Source organism: Notolabrus celidotus, chromosome 13, assembly GCF_009762535.1.
Source record: "Notolabrus celidotus isolate fNotCel1 chromosome 13, fNotCel1.pri, whole genome shotgun sequence".
In the NCBI taxonomy this organism is placed as follows: domain Eukaryota; kingdom Metazoa; phylum Chordata; class Actinopteri; order Labriformes; family Labridae; genus Notolabrus; species Notolabrus celidotus.
This window is the reverse complement of record NC_048284.1, coordinates 29109034-29117702: the sequence shown is the minus strand read 5'-3', so window position 1 is coordinate 29117702 and position 8669 is coordinate 29109034.

The window sequence follows — 8669 nt, the reverse complement described above, 5'->3', positions numbered from 1 at the left end:
GCTCCCTGGGATAGTCTCGGGTAAGTGAGCAGCGGGGCTTGCATAATGCTGAGAGAGATTAGTGCAGAAATTGAAACCAAAGATAGTCCAGTGTGGGAGGGAGTGAGCTACTTGCAGGGATTTAAAAACTGACAGGGAATATTAGCTGCATGGTGTCACAGCAGGTAGAGCTTCATCAAGTTATGCCATAGAGATTATTGTATGGCTCTGCATGCTAATATGAGAGCCATAGAGAATGAGGGAAAAGTGCTGAGATCACCTTCAGGACACACCTGGCTGCTTCACTTATACTCTCCTGGTCAGTTTTATCTAAAGTGTCGGAGCGTGGGTACATTTTCAAGTGTGACCGCCTCTGTGGGATTAAAAACTCCCCAAACTTGTCAGCACTGAGGAAGTATACCTCAGAAAACGAAGGGCAATTCCAAACTATTAGATCACCACCATGATAGTAGGTCTTTATGAAGTTAGAGACTGGCAGAGTAAGGGCGCATGTCCACTGCCAGCTATAACCTTAATTTCAGAGTGTTAAGAGACAGTTATGGAAGCCAAACAAGGCACTTCTGCTTCCCCCTGTAATGCCTGTTAAATCAGGCTTAAGTTACTCCTGATGCTTAATATGTGCTACTAGACCATATCCACAAAAGTAGTAGGTATATAGGAAGTTGTATACTGCCAGAGTTAGGGCCTGTGTCCACTATTGGTGCATTTTGCACTGACAGCGCCCACTAATGCAATTTTAAAGTGTTACTAGTGAGTTGCAGAAGTCATCTTAAGGCACTGTGTTTATCTTATTAGTGCCCGTTAAGTAATATTCTCAAAGCAGCATTATAAGTTACCTGTCATCTCTGTAAAAAGGCTTTCTTGTAATTTGACCACAAGTGTGCAGTCTATAGAAGTGCACAACGCGCTCTGAGCAAAGTAATCATCTCTACATCTGAAATCAAGCTAAACCCGTGTGAAAGCATGTTGGCTTCTGCATACATCTTACAACATTTCCTGTAACTATCGTCTTCATCAGTCTTTTTTTTGCTTTAATAAAGTGAGTGAGGTATCTGACTCTTTTACTGACACTGAGATTTCAATCAGCCAGTTTGGGGGTTGAAAATTTCATAGTGTTATCTTATTTGGTGTGACAGATCAAAACAGCACTCTCACTGGTGTTGTATCTGAGATCATGTTCTTCACCATAAACTGAACACAGGGTCAGGAGTTGTTTGAGACCAGCTCTGCTTGAGTTGAACACAACCACATCATCAGCATACAAGAGATGTTTTTTTGAGTCTGCTCTAAATGCCTCTGTGTGCGTAATATGTGATATTATTCAAGAAAACTTTACAGAAAATGTAAGGACAATATATATGAATTGTATTCTGGCATTGGCTGCATCTCTAGGCCACAAAACTGTGTCTTGTGTATCTCCTCCATTGATCAAGTTGATGTCCAAAGTCCCGCCCCTTCTTGATTTTGATTGGTCAGTAAGGGAGAAGTGACATTGTTGAGGGCAGTGGCGTTCCAAAATCTTCGTCTTCATCAGTCTTTTTTTTGCTTTAATAAAGTGAGTGAGGTATCTGACTCTTTTACTGACACTGAGATTTCAATCAGCCAGTTTGAGGTCAGGAGTTGCTGGAGACCAGCTCTGCTTGAGTTGAACACAACCACGTCATCAGCATACAAGAGATGTTTTAGTGAGTCTGCTCTAAATGCCTCTGTGTGCGTAATATGTGATAATATTCAAGAAAACTTTACAGAAAATGTAAGGACAATAAATATGAATTGTATTCTGGCATTGGCTGCATCTCTAGGCCACAAAACTGTCTTTTGTCTCAACAAGTTGATGTCCAAAGTCCCGCCCCTTCTTGATTTTGATTGGTCAGTTAGGGAGAAGTGACATTGATGAAGGCAGTGGCGTTTCAAAACAAGTAGCAGGGAAAGAGCGAGGGGGAATTACAGTTTTTTATGAGTGAATAAACACTCAAATCAAAAGTGTTACACAATTATCAAAACCTTACACTCAAGGAGCAAAACATCGGCCCAGATCTGCCCCACTATACGCACAATGTCAGCTTCACACTTTCTGCAAAACAATACACACAGTGATTTGCAAAACACGAAACAAACTTTTATACATTAGACACAGAAGTGTTATGGATTGTAACAAGAACTGGACCCAAAAGCAAACTCAGGCAAAGATCGATTGTGATCGTGAAAGTCTTTTATTTGGCGTCAGCCACGTGACAATGGTGGCGCTGCATCATGGAGCGGCGTGAGGCAGGAATGGCGTCCACCCTGTGGTAATGGCGCAGTGGGTACAGAGCGGGGCAGTCCCTCTCTCCAGCGTACTCACACAGAGGGAAACACGGGAGCTCAGGCAACAGGCAGGCAGGTTCAGCAGCAGACAGGGAGGCGATCGGCATGAGAGCAGGAAGCATGCACAGCAAACTCTGCAGCAAGACGGAAACACACAAGGAGTCAGCTTAACACCCACAAAGGCTGTTTCGGAAACCGCCTGCTACATACTACCTGCTTATGTAGTATGCTGTAGGTATTGCCTACTACAAACTGCTTTTGAATTTAGTATGTAGAATGACTGTTCTGTTCGATCTGTGTTGCAGTATGCTGGGTCAGACGTCACTGGATTTCCGGTCACGGATAGCAGAAGTAAACAACGGCCAAGCTGATTGATAAACTGCTTCTTTAGCATTCACTTATTATTTAAAAAGTTAGGAAGTGGTTTATATGTAATTCAATAACTTCCACAGCACCCAAAAGAGGATTTCCTCCCGTCAAGAAAGAAGGAAATGGAAAAAGCGGAACGAGTGCTATGCATTGTGGGAAACAGTACGCGAGGCAGACTGGTCCAATGCATACTGTGAAATTTTCCCAAATCAGTAGACATCCGGGGAGTTTTGGCTTACTGCAGATTTTGCTCTTGTTCACTTACTACTTACTACATACTGAATTCTGGCCAAATCAGTATGTACTGCTAGTATAGTAGGCAGATTCAGAAACAGCCAAAGACAAGCAAATTTTAAATACTGAGGAGCCACAGACTCAGAATACCACTGATACTGAAGTACAATCTGGCGACAAGTAGGAGGAAATCCAGAGGCTTTATAGTGGTGGGTTGATTAGTGAATGGGCTTCACCTGGTGCTGCCTGTTGATGGAATGCCCACATTCACCCACAAGGAACAAGGGGAAGAGACACAGGAGGAGGAGTAACAGACAGGGGAACAAAGCTCTGAACGTCCATCCTCGCGTCTCTTCCTTGCGTCTCTTCCTTGCGTCTTAGTCCCGCCCACCAGAGATGCGAGGAAATGAAACCAGAGGAGAGAGGAAAGAGATTTGTATGTAGAGAAATGAGACGTCTTCTCCTCCGGAACGTCACGTGAAGCGACGTCGTTTTTGTGATGACGGCTTTAACAGCTGTTTGTGTCTGCACACATGTTCACTGTAATATCTTTCATCAAACACTTTTCAATCTCAGCTCATCACATACAGACTGTTTGGAAACCGACGTATGTTTATGATCTGTTTCAGGGCACCCTTAGTGACTGTTTTAAGGTCTGTTTCAGGGCACCCTTAGTGACTGTTTTAAGGTCCCTCTTTTCTCTGTTATTAAACTCAGCTGATAGTTAAGTTTCAGTTAAGTCCGAGCTGCTGCAGCATCCAATCAGTGAGTGATATTCGATAAGGGGGCGTGTCTGTCAGAGAAAAGACTTCCGCAAAGTCTGCTCTCGTGTTTCCTCGATTATCCCTCCTCCAATCAGTCTCCTCGCTCCTCGCTCCTCTCTCCTCCAGCAGCATTTAGAGCTTTGGGACGCAAGTTAAAATGGCGCGTCAGTAAGTACTTCGGTTCGAGCGAGGAGACTGCAGTTTAGAGCTTTGATAAGCACCCAGGGAAATGACAAAACTCACACACAAGGGGTGCATCTCAAAGCTCTAAAAGTCCATCCTCTCATCGTTTCCTTGCGTCGTTTCCTCGCGTCTTAGTCCCGCCCACCAGAGATGTGAGGAAATGAAACCAGAGGAGAGAAGAAAGAGGATATTTGTATTTAGAGAAATGAGACGTCCTCTCCTCCGGAGCGTCACGTGAAGCGACGTCAGTTCGTGATGACGGCTTTAACAGCTGTTTGTGTCTGCACACATGTTCACTGTAATAACTCTGTATAGTTATTAATAATATAATACATATAATATAAACATTAACAGAGCTCTGTCTCTGTGTTTACCTGTTTAACACACACCTGCAAAAAGAGATTCTGCTCTCTGTTTCTTCTGTCCTGAAGCATCACGGATCGATTCACTGGTAAAATGCCTCATTATTAAATTATTTATTAATTTAAGGGGAAATAGAAACCATGCAACTCTTTTCAAACCCCGTGCTCATTAATGATCAGTCTTATCTGAAACTTAATTAACCTGACAGGAAATTGAACAAGTGTTTTTACTAACAGACAAACTTTACTGTCAGACTTCTCTTCATGAAGAAAACGAGAACAAACGGGGAAACTAACAGGAGAAATAACTGATCGTTAATATATATTATATCTATGATGTTAGACTCTATTACTATATCTCATTAGACAGTGAATCAGACAAAAACAACCAGATATAACATAATCCATCCTCTGTTATATTGAATTTATGATTTTGCGATCAGTATTTTGTGTTTAAAACTCACATCAAACACTTCAATCTCACCTCATCACACACAGACTGTTTAGAAACCAACGTATGTTTATGATCTGTTTCAGGGGACCCTTAATGACTGTTTTAAGGTCCGTCTTTTCTCTGTTATTAAACTCAGCTGATGTTAAGTTTCGTTTAAGTCCGAGCCGCTGCAGCGTCCAATCGGTGAGTGATATTCGATAGGGGGCATGTCTGTCAGAGAAGAGACTTCCGCAAAGTCAGCTCTCGTGTTTCCTCGATTATCCCTCCTCGGATCAGTCTCCTCACTCCTCTCTCCTCCAGCAGCGTTTAGAGCTTTGGGACGCAAGTTAAAATGGCGCGTCAGTAACTACTTCCGGCTTGGCCGAGGAGCGAGGAGAATGCAGTTTAGAGCTTTGCGATGCACCCATAGAGGAAGAGGGGAGGGCTGCCATGATGTGCAGCATGACAAGAAGTATATCATGATGTCACTTTCTCGCAATTCCAAAGCATTGACTGTGAAATGACCACACTTATGAGCCAATTGGTTAAACACAGCCAGCAGGTGCACAAACACATGATTGCTTAATTGTAGACACACCAATCAGGTTTAAGCACAATAAAAATGCAGCAGGTGAGTTCACCTACAACTGGATAGTCTTTTATGTTTGTCTGATATTTGCTGAGCTTACAGTGTTATGCACACTACTTTAGGAGCATGTAAACTGGGTTTTGTTGTGATTCTCCATGTTGACATGTTGACTGATTTGGGTATATAGAGAGAAATAAATTATGTGTTCATCAGCCTGCAGCATTGGTCTTGTGTAGTGTTTGGTGAATTAATTGTGTATTTGCACTTTATCTGTGCACTTCACTTACAGTACTCTTATCACTGAGAAGCAGAATTGCTAAAAGTGTTTTAGGTTAGCAACAGCAGTGTGTAACTGGTTCAAACCATAGACTGTGTAAAATATGGACGTAGGATCCGTGATGTCACCAATCTGTTTCTGAAGAGCTGTTTGGAGGCCAATCGGTAGCGGCAGCCATATTGCTGCTGTCGAGCGATTGTGACGTAAAGAGGCGGGCTTTGAGCCTCCTAGCCAACAGCTACAGTGTTCCCGCAGTCAGCTGTGCCTCATTGGAAGACTCGTAATCTCAATATCTTTGAAATTACCAGCCTCAAGCGGCTCCTCGATGAAATGCAGTTTTTAGCACTTCTGCATTGGACTCCTGGAGGTTGCCGCTTGGTTCAAACAGAATGAAGTCATATGAAGTCATATGTTTCATATGGTAACAAAGTATAGTTTTGATAAATTAGGGTATAGTTTTTACAAGAGTGTTTCATTTTGCAAAGGATCTGAGGTGTTCTGCTTCTTGTGTGTGTGGTTGTGTGAATTGTGTGTAGTGTTTTAAAAAAATGAGCCCTGTTTTTGATATTGTGTTTAAGCAATTGTAAAAAAACTGTAAATGCGCCAAATTGTGTCAGCAACGGGCACCCGCTCCACAAACCAAGCCAAACTGGCAGCCCTGATGTTCTTAAAGTTGTACTATTTTCAGCCATGAGCTCTCTTTGCACAGTGACAAGAAACAGCTGATGCCAGGAGCATTTGTGTTTAGGAAGCTGAGCACTAAAAACAATTAAATAAATTGGCTTTGTATTGAAAATAGGTATTGCCAGAAAACGTGGTGAGTGGACACAGGCCCTAATATCACACAAAATCCATTATTAAGGTACTTACCTGTGTTTGTTTCCAGTGATTGTTTTACCTTTTTTTTTTTTTCATACAACGGTTCGCAACCCATCTCACACAAAATCGTATATAATTTGTTATCAGATAAAGAAATAAAGTACTTCAGGGAAAACTTAATTTGTAATGATAGATTGTTTGGATGTTCCAAACTTAACAAATGGAGGATCAGACTTATCATGCATCAAAGCAGCTTCTTGTCCTCGAAGGCCACCTTTGCTTTACTGATGGTAGGAGTGAGCAAGGGAGCGATTCAGGCTGGAAACTGACCGCTAGATATCACTAAAAATTCCAATCTCTACGTACTGTACCTTTAAATTCAAATAAAGTGTTCTGAGAACTTTCTGATAAAATCGTATCAAGAAAGTGACATTTGAGCTTTTGACTGTAGAAACAGCCTTCAACACCTCTCATCAGTCTGGTATCAGATAATCAAACATTTCCATTGCATGCATAACATTGCATCCATGTCTACAAAGTGTTATATTGTTCAGGTCGGCATGGTGTCAGGTAGTGATGTGGTGTACCCCAATGTGACATCTTTTATGGGCCAAAATCCCTGGCACCCCAGCAGAACAGGTTCTTGTGTGTGTTTGAAGCAGACACTCAGGGTTTTGGAAAGTTCAATGAATGTTGTCTAAGTGTTTGTTCCGTTCCTCCTCTACTCTGATAATCTGGTAAACAACACTGCAGGAGCTAGTTTGGTAAACAGAGCTGTCATCAGATACTTTGAAATGAGCACTTAGACATAAATCAGCATGATAAGAACTAACTATAACAGCAGAAACCATGTTTGAGAAATATTTATCTGACCAGAGTATCTTCATATATATTTTTTTTTAATTCTCAGAAAAACACACATCCTGTTTTGAAACTTAGATGTTGATTGTAGCTAGCCAACCCACAGTATCTGTTATGAGTGTGATGTTCCTGCTTATAGACCAGAAACCTGTGTGCCAGCTAACTGAGGAGCAGCTATGACTTTAACAGCAACAGCGACTGGATTGGTTCTCCTACTTCTCTGTGTGGAAGGTAATGTAACTCTACATTCATATTACAAGGCAGCTATTCAGCTTCAGGTTTTCAAAGGAGGATGGATTTTACAATAATAATAATAATAATAATATATGTGTACTTTTAAAAACAGGGTCACATAGTGCTTTGTAAATGAAATAAAGAAGAGAAGATTATACAAAATAAAAGAGAAATGTGGGAAATTCAATGATTACATTTTTTCAATTAATAGAGCCGCAAAAAGACAGAAAATGAGAAGTAAGTAAAAAGTTAGACCATGAAAGATGAAAAGGAATAAAACATGTTAAAAAGCTCAAATCAACAACAATAGAATAAATGCTGATGTTTGTTCAATGTCATATTTTACAATTGGATATTTTACCTTTTAATGTCATATTTTCAATTAGATATCTTTCAATTTAATGTTATATTTTACAATCTGATTATGTTAGGCTGTCAGGCACCCTGCTGGGGTGTCATGAGGTCTGAGCCAGCTCCGGGCTGACTCAACGCAGAAAAGATTCAGTCTGTGAGTCTTAATCCTGGGGAAGAAGTTCTGTGATGAATTGATAAATTAAAGGTTCATTTCAGTTAAGACAAGATCAGATGTGATTCTGTGTCCGGCGGGACAGTGAGACTCTGCAAGTTACGGACTTCAGAGCAGTGAGGGGGCTGATTATTTCTAGTACGGCTCTGATGTTGCTGGTCTGCAAACACAGCATACTGGCAATTCCCACCAGTCTTTTGGATTTTATCCAAAGGTGGGGAAATGTCCTGTTTAAAGTCGTCTACCTTCGTGTCTGTGTCGTTGTTGGCAGCAGTTGTGTATTGATCCCTTAAAAAGCACACATAGAGACCTGACACACAGCAGCCTGCTGATCGTCTCCGCTGATTCACTTTGAAACATGTTTTAAACTTAAAACACCTCCCTGATAGATGAATGTTATATGAGACAAAAAAAATTTTGGCTCACGTGACGGCAAATTGAAGACAAAAAGCTGGTTTTGAGAAATTTCTTAACAAACAATTAACTGATACTCGATTAATTACGAAAAATAATTAATCATTAAGAGAAAAATATCTGCTCATTTTTAAATGTTTCCACATCTTTGCACAGGGCTGTGCAGAGACATCATTACCTGTAAAAATGAGCACTATCTGTATTTGGATAAAAGACCAGAAGAGGATGTGTTACACTAAAAGTGTTGTTTTAGCTTTATTGCAACAATTGTCATAAGAGATGAGAACAAATAATATA